The sequence below is a fragment of the Bactrocera neohumeralis genome, unplaced genomic scaffold (genome assembly GCF_024586455.1).
Source record: "Bactrocera neohumeralis isolate Rockhampton unplaced genomic scaffold, APGP_CSIRO_Bneo_wtdbg2-racon-allhic-juicebox.fasta_v2 cluster11, whole genome shotgun sequence".
NCBI classification, from domain to species: domain Eukaryota; kingdom Metazoa; phylum Arthropoda; class Insecta; order Diptera; family Tephritidae; genus Bactrocera; species Bactrocera neohumeralis.
Window position 1 is genome coordinate 16,072,199 of NW_026089624.1, and position 27,155 is coordinate 16,099,353.

The 27,155-nt window shown below is 34.5% G+C and overlaps 1 protein-coding gene across 1 annotated transcript in view; it reads left to right on the plus strand.

Moving 5' to 3' along the window:
- LOC126766148 (uncharacterized) overlaps positions 1-27,155 on the plus strand; it is an 897,272-nt gene that overhangs the window by 443,141 nt on the left and 426,976 nt on the right. The window lies entirely within an intron of this gene.

Sequence of the window (27,155 nt, forward strand, 5' to 3'; positions counted from 1 at the left end):
TCACTTGGGAGTGGCCAGAAACGATTCTTTTACATATGACTCAAGCAGCTCACGACTTCCGGTCTTTGACCAAGTATCCTCTGGGTAGCCTAAGAACATCCGTTCGAAGGTGAGCTAAAGTGAGAAAGCGAAACATCCCCTTCGCAGGGTTGTGCGCTGGGTTTGGGACCCGCCACGTAAAAAAACACCCCCAATGAAAAGGAACAACAAGCCTCGGAAGAGAAACCCCTCTTTTGATGACGACCATGGCAAACGAAATAAGGACTACGATATAAGGTCATGCACCTGGAATGTCCGGACCCTTAATTGGGAAGGTGCCGCTGCCCAGCTGGTTGATGTCCTCGCGAAAATAAAGGCTGACATCACCGCCGTCCAAGAACTGCGATGGACGACACAAGGACAGAGACGAGTAGGTCCTTGTGACATTTACTACAGTGGCCACATAAAGGAGCGCAAGTTTGGTGTTGGATTCGTGGTGGGAGAGAGACTCCGTCGCCGAGTACTATCATTCACTCCGGTGAATGAACGTCTAGCCACAATCCGCATCAAAGCGAGGTTCTTCAACATATCGCTGATCTGCGCCCACGCTCCGACGGATGAGAAGGACGATGTGACCAAAGATGCCTTTTATGAGTGCTTGGAACGCACTTATGAGAGATGCCCCCGCCACGATGTCAAAATCGTGCTTGGCGACTTTAACGCCAGGGTGGGCAAAGAAGGTATCTTTGGCACTACGGTCGATAAATTCAGCCTCCACGAGGAAACATCCCCAAATGGGTTGAGGCTGATCGACTTCGCCGGGGCCCGAAATATGGTTATCTGTAGTACTAGATTCCAGCATAAGAAGATTCATCAAGCTACCTGGCTGTCTCCGGATCGAAAAACTACCAACCAGATCGATCATGTTGTGATAGACGGAAGACCGTCTCCAGTGTTTTAGATGAGCGTGCTCTCCGAGGTCCTAACATCGACTCGGACCACTATCTTGTTGCAGCCAAGATTCGCACCCGCCTCTGTGCAGAAAAAACGCACGCCAACAAACACAAGGAAGGTTCGACGTCGAAAAGCTGCAATCACAACAGACTGCCAAACGTTTTTCTACTCGGCTTGCACTCCTGCTCTCTGAGAGCACTCATCAACAACTCGGTATAAGGGAACTGTGGGACGGCATTTCAAACTCCTTACGTACAGCTGCCACCGAAACCATTGGTTTTCGGAAAGTGCAAAAGAACAACTGGTACGACGAGGAGTGCCGCGCCGCAGCGGAGAGAAAACAGGCTGCCTACCTCGCAACGTTACGATCGACCACAACACGTGCGGGATGGGATAGATACCGAGAATTGAAGAGGGAAGCGAGACGCATCTGCAGACAGAAAAAGAAAGAGGCCGAAATGCGTGAGTATGAAGAGCTTGATAAGCTGGCCGACAGGGGTATGCTCGAAAATTCTACGAAAAAATGCAGCGGCTTACAGAAGGTTTCAAGACCGGAGCATACTCTTGTAGAACCCCCAAAGGTGATCTAGTGACCGATGCTCAGAGCATACTTAAATTATGGAGGGAACACTTCTCCAGCCTGCTGAATGGCAGAGAATGCACAACGCCAGAAGAAGGCGAACCCGATTCCCCAATCGATGACGATGGAGCAGACGTCCCATTGCCCGACCATGAAAAAGTTCGAATAGCAATTACGGGCCGATGGATTGCCGGCCGAGCTATTCAAACACGGCGGCGAAGAACTGATAAGGAGCATGCATCAGCTTCTTTGTAAAATATGGTCGGACGAAAGCATGCCCAACGATTGGAATTTAAGTGTGCTATGCCCAATCCATAAAAAAGGAGACCCCACAATCTGCGCCAACTACCGTGGGATTAGCCTCCTCAACATCGCATATAAGGTTCTATCGAGCGTATTGTGTGAAAGATTAAAGCGCACCGTCAACAAACTGATTGGACCTTATCAGTGTGGCTTCAGACCTGGAAAATCAACAACCGACCAGATATTCACCATGCGCCAAATCTTGGAAAAGACCCGTGAAAGGAGAATCGACACACACCACCTCTTCGTCGATTTCAAAGCTGCTTTCGACAGCACGAAAAGGAGCTGCCTTTATGCCGCGATGTCTGAATTTGGTATCCCCGCAAAACTAATACGGCTGTGTAAACTGACGTTGAGCAACACGAAGAGCTCCGTCAGAATCGGGAAGGTTCTCTCCGAGCCGTTCGATACCAAACGAGGTTTCAAACAAGACGATTCCCTATCGTGTGACTTTTTCAACCTGCTTCTGGAGAAAATAGTTCGAGCTGCAGAACTAAATAGAGAAGGTACCATCTTTTATAAGAGTGTACAGCTGCTGGCGTATGCTGATGATATTGATATCATCGGCCTTAACACCCGCGCCGTTAGTTCTGCTTTCTCCAGACTAGACAAGGAAGCAAAACAAATGGGTCTGGCAGTGAACGAGGGCAAGACGAAATATCTCCTGTCATCAAACAAACAGTCGTCGCACTCGCGACTTGGCACTCACGTCACTGTTGACAGTCATAACTTTGAAGTTGTAGATAATTTCGTCTATTTAGGAACCAGTATTAACACCACCAACAATGTCAGCCTGGAAATCCAACGCAGGATTGCTCTTGCCAACAGGTGCTACTTCGGACTGAGTAGGCAATTGAAAAGTAAGTCCTCTCTCGACGAACAAAAGCCAAACTCTATAAGTCGCTCATAATTCCCGTCCTGCTATATGGTGCAGAGGCTTGGACGATGTCAACAACTGATGAGTCGACGTTGCGAGTTTTCGAGAGAAAAGTTCTGCGAAAGATTTATGGTCCTTTGCGCGTTGGCCACGGCGAATATCGCATTCGATGGAACGATGAGCTGTACGAGATATACGACGACATTGACATAGTTCAGCGAATTAAAAGACAGCGGCTACGCTGGCTAGGTCATGTTGTCCGAATGGACGAAAACACTCCAGCTCTGAAAGTATTCGACGCTGTACCCGCCGGGAAGCAGAGGAAGAGGAAGACCTCACTCCGTTGGAAGGACCAAGTGGAGAAAGGACCTGGCTACGTCTTGGAATATCCAATTGTTTCTGTAATTTGATATGGCATTTTAACTGGTTTTCTATCAAATTTAGATATTTGGCAAATTGAGCAAATATTTATTACGTAAGTTATTAGTTTATATAATTAAGGATAAAAGTATTTATTTTTCAATTCAAGAAAAACTTCTTGTATACCCCTGTGATTATAACGGAGATGCTCATTTTCTATGATTGTTAATATTTCATTCTTATCGGTAATTTCATTTAATTTAATATTTGATTTATATAGTTTAAGATTGCTATTTTCAAAGAAATTTACATACAAATATTGGAATTTAAAAAAAGTTCATTATTTTCACAAAAAATACATATAACACCTTTGTTTATGAGACATTTCTGTAAAATACTCTTTAGGTCAGAATGTTGAGTCACTGTAATGTGAGTTTGACAGTTTTTGTTTACGATTTTTAAATATATTTTTTCCTCTTGGCCATATTTCAAGTATATTTGGTTCTTATAGCAATTGATAATCCTTTCCGTTATAAATATATATTTTAAATTATCTTCTAACGCGCTGTGTACAGTTGCATCTATTGACGTAGGATTATGGTATGCTACTTTTTTACTTTCAATTTTACTATTTCCAAAATTATTGTATATATCTCTATCTAAGAAATTTTCATTATTTGAAACAAAGTATCTGCTTAAAGTATCAGCAACAGTATTATCCTTTCCTTTAATATACGTAATTTCAAAATCATATTCATTTAGTAGAATTTTCCACCTTTGTAGCTTCATATTAGGTTCTTTAATATTATGCAACCAAGTTAAAGGCTTATGGTCAGTTTGTATTATGAACTTTCGACCATATAAATAAGTTCGGTGTGGTAAGTGTTTCACAGACCATACCATGGCTAAGGCTTCTTTCTCAATAGAAGAGTAACGAATTTCGTGATCCGACAAGGTACGAGAAGCGTAGCATATTGGGTGACTATTTTGACTCAAAACAGAGCCAACGGCGAATTGTGAAGCATCGGTGATGAGTATGAATTTCTTATTAAAATCTGGCGGTTGTAAGACAGGTTCACTGGTTATAAGTTTTTTCAAGTTATTAAAAGAGTTTAAAAAATCAATATTTTGAAAATCTAAAACAGCATTTTTCTTTAAGAATCTCACCATAGGATAAGCTACTTTTGCGTAGTCCCGTATAAATTTACGATAATATCCTGTCATGCCTAAGAATTGTTTTATTTCTTTAATACTAGTTGGCGGTTTCATATTTTCGATAGATTTTATCTTTGAGGGATCCGGCTTTATACCTTCTCTAGACACGACATGTCCCAAAAATTTTGTTGATAATTCAGCGAATTGGCATTTGTTAAATTGAATTTTTAAATTAGAAGCACGTAAGGTATTGAAAACCTTTTTAATGGAAAGAATATGTTCTTCAAAGCTTGTAGAAAATATTAAAATGTCATCTAAATATACCACACAAGTCTTGTTTATATGTTCTCTTAAAACATAGTTAATGAGCCTCTGAAATGTTGCAGGTGCTGTTTTGAGACCAAACGGCATTCTTGTGAATTCATAATGACCATCTGCCGTTGAAAAAGCTGTTTTGGCTTTATCATTAGGGTGTACCTCAATCTGGTGAAATCCCTTCGCCAGATCGATGGTGCTAAAATAACAACATTTTCCCAATTTGTCAAATATGTCCTGCATATTTGAAATTGGGAACTTATCATCTATTGTTTGCTCATTAAGTTTTCGATAATCAATAACTACACGCCATTGTGGTTTTCCGTTTTTATCAGCCTTTTTGGGTACAACCCATAATGGCGAATTGTAGGGACTATTACTCGGAACGATTATTTCTTGCGCTAACATATCTTTTATCTGCCTATCTACCTCTGCGCGATGTACCACTGGATATCTATAAAGTCGACTGTAAATTGGAGTATCGCTTTTCGTTATTATTCTATGTTTAATTTCCGTGGTAAAAGGCAAATTTTCTCCTTCTTTGTAGAAAATGTCCTGATAGTTATTTAAAACCGTCCTTAAAACTTCCTTATCTTTTGGGTTTAAATGTTTGGCAAACTTTACTACTGAGTTTGCATCTATTTCCTCTTCGCAACTAAGTACGTGCAAACTTTGATTTCTTATATAGTCTTCTAGAGAATTTTCTTCTTCTTCACTGAAGTATATGGGCATTGTTGCATCGACTGTTGTTATTTTCCTATTTTTGTAATCAATTATTGTATTTAAATCAAATAAAATATTATTTCCTACAATGCCGTCAAAATAATTGTGAAATGGGTATTCTATAAAATTCACAAAATAGTTAGTTTTATTGAATTCTTTAAAAAGTGGTACACGAAATTGATTTTTTGTTAAAATACATCTTCCCAAAACTTTTAATGACCTTATTGTTGGTTTTACTGCATATTGGGGTCTACATAACTTCGGATTTATTACACTAAATTCCGCTCCTGTATCTACAATTAATCTTAATTTCCTTATATGCGTGTTAACAATTATATAGGGTAGTTTTCTTCGGCTACTAATTGAAAATTTCCAATTTCCATTGGTTCGGCCGATGATTGGCCAGGAATATCATTATTCGGAGAAGTATTATTACTTGTACCAAATTGATATTGATTTTGTGAAAAACATTTTCGTCCAATATTTCGAGTATTAGATGTAAACCTCGACTGTACCGAAGGGTTTGGGTATAAATTATTATTATTCTGCTGTTGAAGTCGTTCATTATTGGTGTTATTGTTGTAGTAATGTCCCCTGCTAACGTTATTGTTGTATGGTTCACCACAGTTTTTGTATTTGTAATTTTGTCCAGTACTATTACTATTGTTGTAAAACTGATCTGCATTCGAATATCTATTTAATTTGCTATTTTGTTGTTCATATTTATTAGAATTAGTACAAAAATTTAATCGATTATTATATTTTAAATACCCATTTGATTTTATAATGTCATACGCATCTTTTAAATCCCTAGGATTTCGACTAGCTATTATACTTTTAACTGGCTCTGGTAAACCGTATTTGAAAGAATTGAGAGCTATTCTACCATTACTTTCACAATTAATTTCATTTATCTTATTTTCACTAAAATATAATGCATTATTTAAACGACATAGTAAAATATTAAGTTTATTATAAAAATTTTCTATTGTTGAATCGCAACGACAAGACCTTATTTTATCGATTAATTCATCAACCGAATTTTTTTCTCCGTGGTTATCAATTAATACTTTTTTAACCAAAGGCCAAGTATCAACATTACCATTGATTAGTAATGATTGTCTTGCATTGCCAACGATTTTATCTTTTATATTTCCCATTAGTAAAATTTTAAAATCAACTGGGAAAGACTCTAAAATAGGGATCATAGAATCAATTCGTTCTATAAACCCTAACAAAGAATTTTCATTGCCATCATATGGTAGTATGCTAGAAAGATTTGTAAAAATAAGTTTAAATTTAGTATTAATATCTAAGTTGTCCATTTTGACTGTGAGTTTTTGTACAGTGTTATCAAAAGTACTCCGGTGCAGTGTTGTTGCAATATTTATATTACAGCTGCTTTTTCTTCTTCTTGTTGGCGTTTAGTTGTTGCAGTTGGATATGCAATTTTGTTGTTGAAATGTTGTTTTTATAAATACCTGTAGTAATGATGTTTTTTGTAGTCGAATGTTCTGGTCTGTCCAAAACGGCTTTTTTCCTTCTTCAAGGTGACCTTCTAGCTATTCCCCAAAGAGAAAATGTTGTTGTAAAATTTTTCTTATTAGAACCGCTTTCGCTTCAGTTCACTTCTTTCAAGTATCCTTGATGTAAATGATTTTAATTTTTTTCTTATTGGAACCGCCATCGCATAACTTCTTTCACTTGTCCTTGAGGTGACCTTTATGCAATTTGAAGGTGACCTTAACTTTTATAATTATTTTTTTACTTATTTTATTGTAATACAATAAATTAACTTCACTGTTTATTTAATTTCGTTGAATATCTCTATTTTTGTTGCTTTTACGCACTTTGAGTATTCAGAAATGTTTATGATTTGTATAAATTGAGGTGTTCTTTAAAAGTCTTCACATTTTTTTATTTTTAAATTTTATGTGTGTATTTTTTATTATTCATAGCACTTTTCGCACTGAAAATCTCGTTTTTTTTTTTTTTTTTTTAAAGTATTTAACTACTTTACATAAAAATAAAAATTTAACTTTTTATTTTCTAGCGTTTTAAGTTCGCGTCCGACTGCGGCAATAACAAGTCCGTTCTTTTCGAATGTGACTTTATTAATTTATTACAATTTCCAATCCTTACAGCTAGGAAGTTAACATAATGTATGTGAGCTTAAAACTAATGAGTGCAAATGTTTATTGTTGTTGTTATTATTTAAGAGAAAGAGACAATTTAGTTTAAGGAAAGATCAATTAGCAAGTATGGAAATTATGAAATGAGAAAAAGAGATATGAGAGGATAAGTAAGACAGGTAAAGAAAGAATGAAGAAGGAAGTGTATGTTGTTGGTAGTGGGAGTATTGGTATATGACTATATGATAAAAATAAAACAACAAATTAATGATATAGTAGAAAATAATAATAAACAGAGGTTAATCAACACTCACTTCGAAAAACTGTTGGAATCCTTTAATTATAAAACAATTCATCAACAAGTAATGCTACAAGAAATACTCAAAGAACTTGAAGACTTAACTTTAACAATCAATTTCGCTAAAAATAAAAACTTTTACTCTGCATCGTTAAACACAGAAGATATAGAAAAAATTATTAAATTAGAGAATTCAGACATTCCTGTAATAAATATAATGGAATATTCAGATATACAGACTTGTAGAATTAATAACACATTTATTATTACATATAAATACCCTATAATTAAACAAAAATGTGAAACATATGATATTACACCAATAGCATATCGACATGGGAAGTTACAATTAGACAATAAAATATCTAAATGTAAAAACGAAATAAAAAGAATTAACAAATGTAAAAATATTGTATCAAAATTTATATGTCAAGAAACTAAAACAGATACTTGTACAATACAAATGTTATTAAACCTCAAAGCACAATGCAATGTAAAAGAAAAATCAAATGAAGAAATAATTGAAATAAATGAAGGAAATATTTTAATAAATGGTAAAAATAAAATAAAAATGGAGGATGGGGTCATGTGTAGAAGGGAGGATGGGGTCATGTGTAGAAGTTCACGCAAGTGAGAAAAGTTCTCTGATCGCCATTCACTTGGGAGTGGCCAGAAACGATTCTTTTACATAAGACTCAAGCAGCTCACGACTTCCGGTCTTTGACCAAGTATCCTCTGGGTAGCCTAAGAACATCCGTTCGAAGGTGAGCTAAAGTGAGAAGGCGAAACATCCCCTAAGCAGGGTTGTGCGCTGGGTTTGGGACCCGCCACGTAAAAAAACACCCCCAATGAAAAGGAACAACAAGCCTCGGATGAGAGGGTCTCTCCCTTTTGATGACGACCATGGCAAACGAAATAAGGACTACGATATAAGGTCATGCACCTGGAATGACCGGACCCTTAATTGGGAAGGTGCCGCTGCCCAGCTGGTTGATGTCCTCGCGAAAATAAAGGCTGACATCACCGCCGTCCAAGAACTGCGATGGACGACACAAGGACAGAGACGAGTAGGTCCTTGTGACATTTACTACAGTGGCCACATAAAGGAGCGCAAGTTTGGTGTTGGATTCGTGGTGGGAGAGAGACTCCGTCGCCGAGTACTATCATTCACTCCGGTGAATGAACGTCTAGCCACAATCCGCATCAAAGCGAGGTTCTTCAGCATATCGCTGATTTGCGCCCACGCCCCGACGGAAGCGAAGGACGATGTTATCAAAGAAGCCTTCCATGAGCGCTTGGAGCGCGCTTATGAGAGCTGCCTCCGCCACTATGTCAAAATCGTGCTTGGCGACTATGGCGCAAGGGTGGGCAAAGAAGGTATCTTTGACACTATGGTCGGTAAATTCAGCCTCCACGACGAAACATCCCCAAATGGGTTGAGGTTGATTGACTTCGCCGGGTTCTCTGTAATCCTAGATTCCAGCAAAAGAAAATAAATCAAGCTACCTAGCTGTCTCCGAATCGAAAAGCCACCAACCAGATTGATTATATTGTGATCTTGTTGCAGCCAAGATTCGACCCGCCTCTGAAGAAAAAGCACATCAACAAACACAAGGAAGTTTCGACGTCGAAAAGCTGCAATCACAATAGACGGCCGAACGATTTTGTACTCGGCTTGCACTCCTGCTCTCTGAGAGCGCTCGTTAACTACTCGGTATAAGAGAACTGTGGGACGGCATGTCAAACTCCTTACGTACAGCTGCAACTGAAACCATTGGATTTCGGAAAATGCAGAAGAACAGCTGGTACGACGAGGAGTGCCGTGTCGCAGCGAAGAGAAAACAGACTGCCTACGTCACAACGTTGCGATCGACCACAACACGTGCGGGATGGGATAGACACCGAGAGTTGAAGATTGAAGCGAGACGCATTTGCAGACAGAAAAAGAAAGAGGCCAAAATGCGTGAGTACGAAGAGCTTGAAAAGCTGGCCGACAGGGGTAATGCTCGAAAATTCTGCGAAAAATTTACGGTGACTAACAGAAGGTTTCAAGACCGGACCATACTCTTGTGGAACCCAAGGAGGTGACGTAATAACCGATACCCAGAGCATACTAAAATTGTTGATCGCTTATGACAGCTGATACATGTACAGGATTATTATCTGATCATTATCTTGTACTAATAAAGTTATACGAACCATTATTTGAGCCAACATTTTTTCTAACATTTAATAAAGCTAACTGGTTGAAATATAGAAATTATATCAGCAGCCACATCAATATTGATTACAAAATAAGTACAGGAAGAGACATTGTCAAAGTATAAGAGAATTTAATGATGTAATAACTAACGCAGCTATGTTGGCAAAACCAAAAAGAAACAATAAACTAGTTGGTTTTAGAAAGATTACTGGCTAAATGAAATAAGCCTCCTCCTAAAGCCACTACAACAACACAGCCGAACACGAAGTCACATCACTTCCAACACTCCAATACACCACACATACAGAACCCACACACCAACAGGACCCACACATCAATACAACCCACACGCGAGAGCACCCCACATATACACACGCAAACACACACTACACTTAGTACCACCCAACAAAAAGGGTCATCACCTCTACACATCAGTTCTTTTTCGTCTGCACCAGGAATAAGGGGATGTTAAACTTATTCCAGTGTGAGAGCGCCTCAAAATAAGCGTTTTTTATAACATTTTCCATTGTGGCCAGATCAGAAAAAAGCTTTTTTTTGGGCATTTTAAATATAAAACACCCAATTCGCATTTTCCACACCACCTAAGAGGTATGAAAAAGAGCGCGTTAAGTTATTTTTGGGTGCTCGGTAGTCAGTAGGCCTATATCACTTATTAAAAATTTATTGGCATAAAAAAATGAAAAAAAAAAACAAAACGATAACAATTCATATTGTATAAGAAATTAACAAGAACAATATCACACTATAAAAATAAACGTACGTAAACGTCTGCTTAAAAACCTTATTTTGGTATTAAGGGAGTATTCTACTCTAGAAGCATGAATTTCAGGTAATTTTTAAAGTGTCGTCAAAAAACAATTAATATTTTTATCGTATCCATTTTTTTTAGAGTTATTAATCTTAAGAATGCAGAAAAAATATTATTTTAGTATAAAATATTTAGCTCATTGCAACCACTAAAAAAGGAAGATAAAAACTACAAATGAGCGCCTCAAAATAAGCGTTTTTTATAACATTTTCCATTGTGGCCAGATCAGAAAAAAGCTATTTTTTGGGCATTTTAAATATGTAAAACACCCAATTCGCATTTTCCACACCACCTATGAAGTATGCAAAATGGCGCGTTATCGAAGTTACTTTTGGGTGCTCTGTGGGTGGACCTATATCACCCATTAAAAATTTATTTACATAAAAATTAAAAAACATAACGATAACAATTCTTATAGGAAGTATAAAATTATATAAAAAAGTAACAAAACAATATCACTTGATATCACATAATAATACTATACGAGTATGATACTTAAAACTATAAAAATAAACGTACTATATATACAAATGCCAATATTTACGCCCCAAATTCTAATTTGTAATTAAAAACTTTCTATTCTTTATCGTTCTAACTTTAGGATATGTCTCTTAATGCGAATCTTTAAATATATAAATAAAAAAACCGAATTTTTCAAAATTCTTCCCCCTTAAATATTTAGCTCATTGCAACCACTAAAAAAGGAAGATAAAAACTACAATGGTGAAACACACAAAATTTTATTCTTAAAATTGGGCAGAGATAAACCTCTATTTAAAAATTTTGTCACAAAATAAATTCTAATTCTAATAAATAGAGCAATAACTACCTTTGGGTCACAGTCTTCACAACACAAGAAGGGCCTAATATCTTTTAATTTAGTAAAAAGAATTTCTCCTAATCCTATTTTATGACAATTTCTGTCAAATTCCTCAACAAATTTTGTTTCTAAATTATTAATAAATGCAACAAATTCTTGAGGCGGCTTCACTAAGTTGCATTTATCGATCTGGTTTTGGTGTATGAAAATGAATTCATCAGAAGGAATTTCATCTCCTAAATAAGGTAATGGCAGGAGGCATGTGTGCATTTTAAAAATTTTCAAATAAAGGTAGCCGCAAAAATAGTTAAAAGCATTTTCCTTTAAAAAGTTAATTTTTAAACTACTATCTAAAGTAATGGATCTAACAATGGAGTGTTCGGGCCGTGGTAAACCCTGGAAATCCTGCCAAGAAAGGTCACTTAAAACGGAATCATTGCACACATTAAGAAGAACATTATGGCTATGTTCTGATATAACTGTGGCTTCGGGTTCTAAAGGCAGCTTACAGTTACCTTTTGTTACGATATTTACGTAACGTAAACCCCACGACTTCCTAAATAAACTAGAGAACATGAAAGGTGTTACTCTAGTACCTCCCCTACTTCTAATGTGACCAAAAAAATGCTCTAAGCTGTCCTGACATAGTCGTCTTGTCTTTAGGTAAGGAAATCCTGAGTGTGACAGCAATCGCCACAATCGTCTTAAACTATTAATATTAATTAACCACCCCTTAATAAAATTGAAATTATTTGTTGTGTTGTTTCCTAACTCATCTACGACCCGAATTGTTTTTAAAACTTTTTCTGCCTCATCTAAAAACTGGTTTTGCTCCGGGGAACTTATAAAAACTTTTTTAGTGGGTACAATGGCCTCAGTGAAACTACTATTAAAGATATCGAATAATTTATTAAGAAAAGAAACGAAATCCGCGGTATTAATAAAACTCATACTATTTGAGCTTAAGGCTCCCGAGCTGTAAAGAGAAAGCATACCTGAAGCGACCGTATTACTTAACACTTGAGACGCGAATTTAACTTTCATTTTTGAAATGTATTGGGGTATATATGAGCATCGGTTAATTTATGCGCACACCGATAACTCGACTTAGAGTCCTGTTTATAAAAATGGACTATATCTGACCAACATACGCGACTATTTTTAAAATCGACTTTATTTTTCATATTTTGTAAGCAGTTTCGACTACATTTTAATAAATGGGGGCTATCGTAAAAAAAACATAATTCCTTACCATTAACATTGAAAAAAGGCCGTGGCATTGAAACACCTAACAAATTGGCTAAATTTTGAAAATTGGTACCCTGGTCACAAACAAAATGGCAAGGAACTAGCCCTATATTTTGAAGGTTGGGTAATGGCTTCAAGAATATATTTCTTGAGGACATCCCCTTTACATGAGCCTCTAATAAAGAAATAAGCTAACGGGTGGGACCAAGGTTCCCCACCTATACCTTGCACCATTATGGTCATTGCAGTTGTGGCTATTCTAGATGTACGATTTTCATCACCATAATCTTCAACACCTATCACCCTATCAAATTTCCTATCATACTGCAAATGACATTTCAGTGACATTTCATCACAAGAAACTGATATGAACTTTTGTTCGAAAGAAAATCCCTTACTCCTAATTTGTAAAGACTTTATACTGCTTTGGGTGCAACCTGGGAAACGAGGCCAATCTGCGACAAAATTATGTAACGTAATTTCCGAGGGAAAACTAAGTTGGTGCTTTAGGTAGCGGTAAGCGATTGGCGACAAAAAAATACACCCAAAGCTAAAGTTTTAAGAAAACTATCATATCGCCGACCTTGACTTTGGCGATTACTATTAACAAAACTACTTCTAATACAAGCACCTAATTGAGGAGGAACTTTGCTGCAAACTATCTCAAGAGGATCTGACTTTTCCCTAAATGAACTACTTCTTAACATTTCCCTACATCTTTCTAATTCAGTTGCCATTTGGACCAACTGAGCTTTTAAACTCCTATTCTCCTGTTCTTTTTCATCTAATTTTATTTTTAAAATCCTATTCTCTTCCCTCAATTTTTTTTCCTATCTGTCCCTGCTGTCAGACCCCTACATGTTTGCGCGGCTTTTTCATTACTATTTAGTAGTTCCTAATCAAGAAGTGGCAGAGGCTCTAAAATATTCCCGCGGTCTTCCCTTTCTAAAAGCGGAAGCAGCTGCCTCGATGCACCGTTTGCATTTGAGGCAGATTCTTCCATTTGGGGAAAAAAATCTTCAACGCCCATTTCAATAGGGTTTTCAAAAAAAGAATTTGGGGCGTTAAACATTGGCTCAATAATTAAATTTATATCCGGAACGGCTCTCGGACGCAATTTTTTTGCGTTACGCATTTCTTCAGAAAAATGCCGCTCACACGCAAAAATATGTTTAGGTGTTTTTTTCATTTTGATCTTCAAAAACACCTAAACGTTTGAGCCAACATTTACGCCTATTAAAAGAAAATACGAAATGTTATATATAATAATAAAATATGTATAATAATAATAATAGTGCAAAAAGTGCATATTTAATGAATATTTTAAAGTACGATTTTTTTTTATAAATATCATAAATATTCAAAGATAAATCGTTACTTTAAAATAATTTATTTAGTTAATTAACGGTAATGGAAACAAATTGACAATTAAGCTCTTAATACGTAGAGCGCGACAGACTGCAAGCGACATTTGTCAAATATTAAAATATACACGTTCTTAAAGACATAGTTATTGAGGCAGCTGCACGACTACATAACTGTGTCCATAAGAACGTGTGCATTTTAATATTTGACAGATGTCGCTTGCAGTCTGTCGCGATCTACTTGTTCAGCATATCATACTTAAAAATACCCGGAATTTCAATTTCATTATCCAATCTATTTTACTTGCACAATTGAAACACTTATTTCATGGAAAGTAAAAGTCACAAACACTTTTTGCACTATTTAGCGTTTTTTACTCACCGTTCGAGATCCGTTCCACTGTTCGGAAAACTGAATATTCTCCCTCCCTCGCTGCAGCCAGCAACACATTTCCTCCAACTGCTGGTTGTTTTCGGCATTTTATCTGTAAAATAAAATAAAAAAGTATTAAATAAATGCAAATTTATTTAATAAAAGTTAAAATATACTCACATCTTCCAAATTATGTGCTGTTTTGCTTTCGCTATTCTTCGAACTAATGGCCGTTACAAATGGAGACAAAAAAATGAAAAATGTCTCCATTCGAATATTAATTTGGCGGGATTTCAATCTGGCCATCGCTCGTTTCCAATTGCTAAACGTCAAAACCTCCTGAACTCGATGAACTGTCAAAGTTTAGGTGGTTTTGAAGTTTAGCAATTGCTCTCTCACTTCCAGTGAGAGAGCAGTTAAAGATCTCTTTATCTCTGGTCTGCACTCTCGAAGTTTGCACGTCGCTGTCAGAGATAAAGAAATGTCCAACTCAGGAATAAAGGGTTGTTTAACTTATTCCAGTGTGAGAGCGCCCCAAAATTAGCGTTTTTTATAACATTTTCCATTATGGCCAGATTGAAAAAAATAATTATTTGTGGGCATTTAAATTGAAACACCCAACATTTAATACGAATAAAAACTACTATATAGTTGTTGTTTATTATATGTAGAAACTATTTAAATCTTTTTAAAGAATATTATAACAACTGACTTTCGTCCTTTCAATACCCAATAATAGGATTTAAGCTTGTTAGCTCTCAATCATTAAATGTTTTTAATCATTTTCCATTGAAAATATACTATGATGCTTTAAATTACGAAACCTTTCATCAAATACCTTTAAATTTCACAAATTCATTTAATTTTCATTTTTATAAGTGGTCTTGAACGATGCAACTAATCCGTCCGTTTACATATTTTTTTGGTAAGATTTCAATCTGGCCATCGCTCGTTTCCAATTGCTAAACGTCAAAACCTACTGAACTCGATTAGCTGTCAAAGTTCAGTAGGTTTTGACGTTTAGCAATTGATCTCTCACTTCCAGTGAGAGAGGAGTTAAAGATCTCTTTATCTCTGGTCCAACTCCTCTCTCACTGGAAGTGAGAGAACAATTGCTAAACGTCAAAACCACCTAAACTTTGACAGTTGACTGGATTGGAGAGGTTTTGACGTTTAGCAATTGGAAAAGAGGGACGACCAGATTAAAATCCCGCCAAATTATTATTCGAATGGAGACATTTTTAATTTTTTTTATCCATTTGTAACGGCCATTAGTTCGAAGAATAACGAAGGCGAAACAGCACGTAAGTTGAAAGATGTGAGTCCATTTTAACTTTTATTAAATAAACTTGCATTTATTTAATACTTTTTTATTTATTTTACAGATAAAATGCCGAAAACAGCAATTTTTTTTTATTTTTTAGTGGTTACAATAAGCGAACTTAAACTTACGATAGAAAATAAAAAAGTAAAAATTTTGTAAACAGTTAGGATAAAGAGGCTCTAAAATAAGAAAGCAATTTTTTTTAAGGAAAATTAGAATTTGGGATGTAAATGTAGGGGGTTGGGGTCAAAATTCTGCTTTTTTGGAAATTCTGCATTCATAATTCCGGAAGTCGGAACACCGGGAATCAAAGTTATGGAAGTCAATATTCTGGAATTCAAAGTTCTGGATAACGAAATTCTAAATTGCAAAATTCTGAATTGCAAAATTCTGAATGGCAAAATTCTGTAATTAGTGATTAAAAATGCGTGTTGATAACAAAAAAAGTGCGCACTTAATCATTAATTACAGAATTTTGCCATTCTGTAATCATATGTTTTATTGCCTAGTTTTTTACAATTGCATGATTGTATTTGTTATTGTTATTCCTTTGTTTGTTGTTGTTCATTTACTTTTTTGTACTACCATGATTGTATTTGTTATTGTTATTGCTTTGTTTGTTGTTCTTCATTTACTTTTTTGTACTACCATAATGATTTAGTTTACTATGTACCTACATATACATACATATATGTACTGACTAAGCAATGTGTTACTGCAATTTCATTAATAAAAACGTGCTAAATATTTTTGTGAAATGATGGAAAATATAACTGTGGTGAAGTCTAATAAAGGAAAAGACATGTTAAACGTCGACGGCTACTTCTTCTATGTATTTGGAACGAAAAAATAAGAAAACATTTATCTGGACTTGTTCTGAACGAATTAAAAACAAATGTACCGTGCGTATTGTCACACAATTCAATGGCTGTGAACATGTTATACGAAAAAAAAGAAATGAATATATTTGGTCTTTATTTGTTAATAATGTTGTTTTTTGTCTTTCCGATAAACATGTTTGAATTTTGGAATCATTTTGGAGGTTATGTTTTGTTTATGTTATATTATTATGTATGTATAAGCAAATTTATATAAGATACACGATTTGGCTCAAATTTTGGGAAAAAAATTTCCAGAATTAATTCTGGAAAACGTAAATTCCGGAATTATGAAAAACCAGAATTTAGAAATGCAGCCAAAAAAGCAAAGGAATTGCGGAATTCCGATTTCCAGAATTTTGTCGACCCAGAATGTTGATTCCGGAATTTTGACTTCAGAATTTTGATTTTAGAATTTGGCTGTTTCCCAAATGTAGGCATTTGTATATATGTAAATAATTATATCACTGTGATATTTTTTTTATATTTTTTTTATATTTTTTTTATATGAATTGTTATTGTTTTGTTTTAATCGTTATATGTATAATTTTGTCGTTTTGTTTTTTTTCGTTATACACTAATGAATTGTTATCGTTTTGTTGATTTATGTAAATAAATTTATTAATGGGTGATATAGGTCTAAAGGGGAACCGAGCACCCAAAACTAACTTCGGTAACGCGCCATTTTGCATACCTCCTGGGTGGTGTGGAAAGTGCAATTGGGCATTTCAATTTAAATGCCCAAAAATTCTTATTTTGTTCGATCTGGCCCCAATGGAAAATGTTATAAAAAACGCTTATTTTGAGACGCTCTCACACTGGAATAAGTTGGGCATCCCATTATCCCTGGTCGCTGTGTTGCGATCCTCGTTTTTTTCATCACCGCCTGCCGTAGTTATCAGAATATTTAATACAATTTAATTTGAATCGTATATATAAAACCGAAACTATAATTTGATTAGAATTAAATTTGAACTACCTTTATAACATAACACCGGACTTTTTATTAAAAAAAAAAGATGAAAGAAGTGAAAGTGGTAAGTGTCACAAACGTGAAGTGAATTGGGCACCTACTCAAACATTGGTCCTTCGAGTCGCAAAGAAAGACACGGAGAAATACAAAACAAAAATAAGTAAAATCAAGCATCGTGATTAACAAAAAATTAAATAATAAATAAATTATTTGGCAGTGACCAGTAACCAAAATAACAAAAACAATTTTGGAGCTGAGAAAAATAAACAAATTTAAAAACGGAAAAAACGAAACTTTGTTAATACAAAAAAACACACACTTACATATGTATTAGGGTGTTTTTTTTTTGAACTATTCATTTTATTCAATTCCCTAATGAAATTTCCTTGGAAATACCCAAAAAAATTCCCTGAAAATTTTAGCCCTTAATATTCACATTAAGGACTGGACCAAGGCATGTAAAAATTTTCCATGGAAAATACATAAAGATTGTGATTTTTTATCTTTAAATTTCTATAGCTCAGATGCATTTTATGGCATCGCTTTGACTTAACACAGCTATTCCTCGAATTGAACACTCTACTAAAGTGCCCATTGCGAAAGTTGAAACTCACACCGCCGAGGTAGTTCGGGGCTCTAAACCTAATTTTTCCCCTAAAATCCCATACAAATACAAATCTCGTAATCGTTGTAGGAAATTTTTTTTTGCTACAAAAAAGATCCGAGAGCTATCATTGATACTTTTCATGATATTCGGCCTTTTAAGTAAGGCTTTATGGAATTTTCATAGATGATATGTAATAAAAAATTTATGAAAATAGATATATACATATATAAAAGTGTAAACTAATAAGAAATATACTATGCTACAAAAACACGAAAAGTGTAGTGACAAATCATTCAATAAAATAAAAAGAGTGAGCTGTCAGTTGACAGCTGGCAGATGTGAAACATCGAAATTATTTTATACAAGTAATAGGTTAAAAAGTACAGATTATGACAGGAACTAAATATGGTACACATTGATAGAATATAATATTATGAATTTTTTCCAGAAAATGATGACAGATAGATTATTCAATAAACATTTATTTTCTTTATATAAAAAATTGTATCCAAATATTTGTTTAAAATCACGTAAACTCAATTATTTTCATCAGCGACTTCCGTAACAGTTACATTCGAAGTTGCCTCTGACGATATTACTGTGACAATTGGTCGATGATAACTGAAGTATGTTACAAAAGTATTAGACATCACATTATCAAGATATCTAATAAATACAGCATCTATTGTTGTTCCATATCTTGTAGCACATTCTGTCGGATTTTTGTTTATTTCCAACTGAAATTCTTCTCGGAGGAACGATATTAATAGCATTGATTCATTTTTTGCAAAATTAACATTGAAATCCCCAGCCAAAATCAATGGTAGTTTGTCTTTATCTGTTTCAAAAATTATTGAAATGCGACTGTATGGAAATAACCGCTCATGTCAAAATGAAATAATATCATTTATTTTTTTATTGGATGAAATGTACACAACAATCATAATCAATTCACTTCCATCTTCTAATTTAACATGTGAAGCACACATATCACCAATGGGTGTTTGAGAGACATGAATCTCTGTAGCATGTTGGACTGATAGATCCATGTTAAATGTAGTAATAAGGGAAGTATTGTTGTTTTTGCGCGACAGACTGCAAACAAAATCTGTCAAATCGGCAGTCGATAATGATAAAGTGACCTCGAGGCTATTGTTCCAGTTGCTTATATAGGCTATGCTTATCGCTGCTCATACTATTGAGATGCTAGTTGTTTACTAGTAAATAACTATTTGGGTTGTTATTGTTTGTTGTACTGATAGTGCGCTTCTATCAAGAATGATAGAATACAAGATTACGACACTAGTTTACAGTTAGTTTTTTTCGGTTTAGCTCTTGACAATTCTTACAAAAACAAATACATTGTGCAACAATTTCGTGACGTCACACTTATGCGTTGAGACGAACAAGCATAGAAATGCATACAAATTGTAAACAGAAAAGTAAACACTTTTTGAAATTCCCAAAATAATATTAATTCATTCGTATTTGCAGGAAAAATTTCAGTGGAATGTTTAGAATATTGTTGAGAGAAAATATGTATATAATTAGTTTTAGGCACATCCACAATAAATAGAGTAGCATGTGTAGAAATTGTTCAAATGAAGAAAACCAGTGTAAGTGTACTGTTGTATTTATTTAAATTTCTAAGCATAAATATATTAATTTTTTAAAATGAAATGTGCAGTGGCTTGTTGTAATAATTATTATACAATTAAAGGATCGAAAACGAGTTTTTTCAGTTTTCCGGCCGATTTAAAAGTAGCCAAAAAATTGGTGTTATTTTGCAAAAGAAATGATATATTTAAAACTAAATTAATAATTTCACAATTCTTTTATCATAATTTCATACATCTGATACATCTGAACTTATAATATATGTATATATTTATATACAACACAAGAAACGTCTTCTCCATTTGAATCACAACTTAATAGACAATTTTTTTATCAATAGGCCGATATATTTCTTTAGAAATGATTCAAATCTTTTCACTCAACAATATTCAATCGCTTCACTAAAACTTTTTATTAAAATCGAAAGAATTAATAATATTTTGCGAATTTACAAAAGTGTTTACTTTTCTGTTTACAATTTGCAAGCCATTTGACAGTTTTTCACTCTTCTTCTTCTCAACACGTAACTATGACGTTTCATAATGGCGGTTGTCGTAATCTTGTATTCTATCATTCTTGGCTTCTATTGTTCTAAGATAAAGTTGTTTTGATGATTTTTCTTTAATGTTTACTGAAAGATAAGGTTGTGGTTAAAGGTTAAAGTATTAACTCTCCCCTCTCTTGTGAAGAATAGATCTCCTGATCTATACTTGAGTCTTGAGTAGATGAGTCATTCCTACACGTTCTATGGTAGCGTTGTAATTTCTTAGATATGCAGTTGTTTGATAAATTATATATAGTTTGAATATTACAAATATACTTAATCCTAGGACTACAAGTACTCCTATAGTTATGAACATATTCTTGATTGGGTGTTCTTCAAATGGTATTAAAATTTGTTTAATTTTTTAATGTTGTCAAATTGATATTCGTTTTCTGATTTCAATATTTCAAGAATGTGAATTCTTTCGTTCCCATTAGCTATAATATAATCTTTAATTTCTTGTTCCTGGTTGTGGAATACTTCTGAGTCAATAATAATTGTTTCATTAAATTGTATTAAATTCGATCCTTCAATTGATTTTCCGTTTAAAATATGTTTTCCTTGTAATACGACATTACCATGTCCTAAATCTATAATAGGTGCGTTATTTTCTTGGATAACATTACAATGGGCTTCGTAACCTTTGATCATTGGTATTGTACAATTGTCATTAGGTTCTTGTTTACAAATATATTTACTTAAATTACTTTTACATTTAGATGCTAATATTATTTTATCTCCACATTTACTTACGATTTTATTCATATCCAAAATGCCTTGATGATAGGATAATGGAGTAACTTTGTATGTTGTGCATTTCTTTTCAATGACTGGATATTTATAAATTACAATGAAAGTGTCGTCTAATCTACCTACATGCGTGTCTGCATATTCGAGTATGTCAATAACCGGTATACTAGTTTGTCCCTTTCCTAATATCCTTTCAATCTCGTCCGTATTTATTGCTGCTGAATAAAAATTTCTGTTGTTCGCGAAATTAATTGTCATAGTTAAGTCAAATAACTCCTTGTATAATTCCTGCAATACAACTTTTTGTTTAATTGTCTTAATATTAAATGTTTTCATCATTATTTCAAAGTTGGAATTAATTTGTCTTTGTTTGTTATTATTTTCAATTATGTCGTTGAGTATTGTTTTAATTTCAATCAGGTCGACGTGGTCTGGGACTCCTGTGATAAATTTCAAAATCGATCCTAAGAAATCAAGAGATCTTGAGCGTCTGGCTCGTCCATTATTCAGTAGTTGTTTTCTGAGGATTTCTATTCTGTTGAACAATGCTGTTTCTGTTGCGTCTTCACTAGGCATCTCTCCTTTATGTTCGGCGATTTTGTAGTATGGTTTAAGTATTTTGCTTAAGTTCGTCATATGGAATAGGTACTCATGTTCTTGATACAAAAATGATGGGTCAGTCTCGGTTAACACGTACTTGCGATCTTGTAAGTCGGTTATTTCATCATCATCATTGTTTCTGAGGTTGTCCTTGTGTACGATCTTCCCCTCCGTTGTTAAAATTGTGTCCTCACGATTCTCTTGTACGGTTTTCTTCAAATAGCGTGGATTTGTTTTATTTCGTCGGTTTTGTTTCACATAAACTGTTTGTCCTGTTTTATATTCCTTTTGTGTTCGTTTTTTATTGTGGTATGATAGCATATACTCCTGCTTATTTTCGATCAGTTCTTTTATTCCTTCAGTCTTGCTCCTTTCAAAAAATAATTCGATAGGTTTCCTTTTTGTGACGGAATGTATTGTCCTATTGTATTCCTTGATTGCGTTGAATAGTTCTTCAGTCGCAGTTGATTCATTTTGTTTAATGCGCATTCTAGTAATTTCCAGAATGGTTGAATGCAGCCGTTCAACTTGAGCGTTCGATGTTGAATGGTTTGCTGCGGTCATTGAATGTTCAATATATAGCCGTTGGAATAGAGCTTTTGCTGCTATGCTATTAAATATATGTAGTCTCTTTATCAGTCATTAGTTTATTACAAAATGGGAATATTTGTATGAGTACTTCCTCTAATATTTTGTAGAATTCTCTTTTGTCGTTTAATTTTCTCATATATGCGTATTTTGAGAATCTATCTATACATGAGAGATACATTGTTTTATCGATTTCAAATATGTCCATTTGTATTTGTGTGCCTATACCTTCAGGTATGGGTGTTTTTGCATAAACTTGTTTTGTCGGGTGGCGTTCGTATTTGTTCTCTTTACAAATGCTACAATTTCTAGTTAGTCGGATTACATCATTTTTTATATTTGGCCAATAGCAAGTTTCTAGTATCTCTAATGTATTATTTTTTGCGTTTCTATGTGCTCTTTCATGCGTATGTTTAATTATATTTTCTCTATCCTCTTCACTCGTAATGTCCTTTAATAGATTTTGACAAAAAACCTTTTTCTCTATATTAAATGAAGAGTTTATAATATCATGAATTTCATACCAGGTTTCTAGTGTAGTGTGAAATGCGGTCGTGATATTGGGTTTGATAATTTTCGTTAGTGTATCTATCAAGTCTTGTGATGTGATGTAATTAACATAAAATCTCTCGTGGTTTGCAAAAATTGTTGCTCTTTCTAATGCATTTTGTTCACATTTTTTTATCACAATTTGTGTTTTAAATTGGTTCAGTGGAGCGCTGACATCTTTAATTCTGATTGACGAGGATGATTCCTGCGAGTGTATTGAGTCATTCGTTGTTACGTTTTCTTGACGGCTGAGTGCGTCGGCTACTACATTTAAATCTCCTTTAATATATGTAATTTTTGCTCCGTATTCTTCTATAAAATTTTTCCATCGTTTTAGTTTTGAATTTGGGTTGTCCTCTGATATTGAAAAAATTAGGGATTGATGATCGGTGTAAATAGTAGTATTACTAGTGAGACCATACAGATAATTCTAAGTTTCTTCAGTGCCCAAACGATTGCTAACATTTCTTTTTCGTTTGTTGAGTAATTCTGTTCAGTTCGCGTTAATGTACGTGAAATGAATGCTATAGGTTTCTTGCCTTGTGACAATACAGCTCCAATCGCATGATTGCTTGCGTCTGTAGTCAAATCAAATCCTTTTCCAAAATCTGGTTGGAATAATTCTATTTGTTCTTTTAGTTTATTTTTTAGTGTTTCAACTGCTTTAAATGCTTCGTCATCTAATTTTACATGTACTGAGCTACTTTTATTCTTTGAAATATTACCATTCTCTCCCCGTAGGTAGAGTGTTAATGGTTTCGTTATGGATGCAAATCCTTTTATAAATTTTCTATAATATGAGGTCATTCCCAAGAAAGATCTTAAGTCTTTCAAATTTGTAGGGATTTTGTACCTATCTATAGCTTCTATTTTTCCTGGATCTACTGTAATTCTACCGTTTTTAATTATATGTCCTAAAAATTCTGTCTGTCTTTGAAAAAATTTTGACTTTTCATCCGAGATTTTCATATTGGCTGCGTGTAAAGTGTGTAATATATTGGTGATATCTTTCATATGTTGTTCAGGGTTAGCTGAATATATATACGGTGCGTTTTTCAGTCCAAATGGTAGTCGTAGAAATTCATATTTGGCATTATTTATTGAAAATGCTGTTTTTTCCCTGTCTTCTTTTTTTATTTTAATTTGATGAAATCCTGATTCCAAATCTAACGTCGTGAAGTACTGTGCGTCTCCTAAATTTTGGAGCATCATGGTGATGTCCGGAATGGGATATCTATCAGCGATTGTTTGCGCATTTAACTTCTGGAAGTCAATAACCATGCGTCTTTTAGGGTTGCCTTGCTCGTCATTCCCTTTTTTCGAAACTGTTCATATGGGTGAATTGTACGGGCTTTTGCTTGGCTGTATTATTTCATTATCTAATAATTCCTTTATTTCAGTTTCTACAAATGCTCTATTCGCTTGGGGGTATGGATACTTTCTGACCCAAATAGGATTATTTGTTTCTGTTCTGATTTCTGCCTCTACTGTAGTTACGTACGGTAATGTTTTACTCTACTCATTTCTTTTTTATTTATTTCTTCTCCTATCATACGATTTATTCTTGTTAATTTATTCTTTTTCTCAATTAATACATTTCTTTCGGTATCTATCATTGCTTTCATTTACTTTAAACCTTTAATTCTTATCAAGAAATCCAAATCTTGTAAGGTATCGAGTTCTAAAAATTCCATACTGAATCCTATTATATTCACTTTCTTTTTATATTTAATTAATGATTTACCGTGTAAGGTAGCGGCTTGTTTTTTACCTTCTACTTCTATCCTTTTTGCGTGAGGGAATTTTGGATTAACATAATTTTCTTCTGCACCACTATCAATTAAAATATACACTGAGTTACCTTCTTCTGTGGTCCTTACAAGCGTTGGTAACCCATGCCTTAGAATAAAAAATATTCTTCCTGTTCGTATTCTGTATTTGATTGTTGATCGTGTGTAATTTGGTTGATCCGTTGATTCTTCGGTTGTATATTAGCATGACTTGTATTATCTCGTACTCGTTTGTATCCCAATGCACCTGCTACCTTCTTAAATGGATTTTGATAATTCTGTCGAGGCTGCGGATTTCGTGGTGGTTGTTGCTGATTCTTGTTGTAACCTTGTCTCGTTGGTCTACGGAATATGGTAGATGAATCGATATCCATTGGTTCAATTGGGGGTTGTTGTTGATAAGAATAATTACTCTGATGATTATTGCTGAAATTATGATTCTGATGATGGTTGTATCGTGGAATGTACTCGATGTTCTGATGGCGTGAATCATGTTGCATTGTACGGGCGATACTGTAGGCATCTGCTAATGTTGTGCAGGCTCGTGCATAGAGGGCATTCTTGAGAGCTACACTTCTCAGTCCAGTGACGAATGTTCTGATTGCTTTAGCTTGGATTTCTTGTGTCAATACTTGGACTATTCGTTCTTCCTTGTTTGTCATCTCAATCTTGGATAGCACTACATTCAATGCTTGGTTCAGATTGTCATAATATAAATGCAGTGGTAGTTCTTTTTGTTGTATTTTCATTATATCTTCCTCCAGAACGTATATTGGTCGTTTGTCGGCATAGGAATCGTCTAGCCTATCGATGATGTCTTGGAAGTTTCTCTTTACGTTGTGGTTGATCAGGATCTGTGCTGCTTTGCCAGTAATTTTTCCTCTGATCATTATTAATGCTTGGGCAAATATATTATGTCCTTCGAATTGTCGTATGTCTTGTATTAATGTGGTTGCTACTTTCCTCCAATTCCTGTATTCGTTGTAATCACCATTAAATTGTGTTAGTGTTTTAAACATATTCAGATCCACTTCTTCTGGTCTGGTGTAAGAACATATTTGTTCTGTTCGTTGTGGAATGGTTGCACTTTTTCCTAATTGTAATCGGCGACTACGTGGGTTAATGCAATTAAATTTGCTTGTTCTGTCATCTTGCTGGTTTATTTGTTGATTTATTTTACTAAAAATCGGTCTCCAGTTGTATTCTTAGAGCGCTGCTTGATATGGTATTCTTTCTATGAAAGCGTGTTGTTTGCTAAGGATGGTATATTGATCCTTTACTTTCAATTTGTTGTCGTATTAGGACTTTTATGTGAATCCCTTTTGATTGACGTTGTGTGGGATGATGCACTGGTAAACTTCTTGGATGGTTTAAATGAATCCTTTTTTTGTTTTCAGGGACTAGGTTCTTCCCTTTCAGGCCGACTGACTAAGGATATTATTGATGATCCTTTTTTGTTGCTGCCCCACGTTGGGCGCCAGTTAATTTATTTACTCGTTATGAATAAAATAAATATAATTTTAAGTCAACCAATGAGATTGGTACTGACTGATCCTTTATTCGTTTAATAATTCACAGTATACACATGTACTTAAGTACAGAACTTGTTACTCGGCAGTCGATAATGATAAAGTGACCTCGAGGCTATTGTTTCAGTTGCTTATATAGGCTATGCTTATCGCTGCTCATACTATTGAGATGCTAGTTGTTTACTAGTAAATAACTATTTGGGTTGTTATTGTTTGTTGTACTGATAGTGCGCTTCTATTATTCTAAGATAAAGTTGTTTTGATGATTTTTCTTTAATGTTTACTGAAAGATAAGGTTGTGGTTAAAGGTTAAAGTATTAACTCGCTCTATGTGTTCAGCACTTCAACCATTGAGTGTACATATTTTCATACATAAATATGTTGCATGTTGACAAATTTACAAACATTATGCGTATGGTCTGTCACATTTGTTTACATGCACACATAATTATATATGAGCACATGTGGGACCGCTAGATCTTTTAAGATGATATCAAAACTTTTAAACTTATTTAAAACTAATAACCTTAAACTTATATTAATTATTTGGGTAATAATACAAACTTTACTCTATTACATATTTTTAATGATTTTATGGATTCTTCATGAAATACATATGTATGTAGGTAAATTTTAATATAATGGGTTGTCAAAAAAGTCTTGCGGTATTTTTATTGAATTTTTTTTTATTGAAATTGAAATGAATTTTTGATGACTCATGCCCAGCTCTTGACCGATGCTACGGCTGCTACTATGCCGGTCTCTTTCGACCAATTCAGCGATTTTATCGCAATTTTCGACGACAGGCCTTCCGGAGCCTGGCGCATCTTCGACCACCTCTACACCAGAACGAAACGTTGAAACCATCGTTGTGCGGTGGAAATGGAAACTGT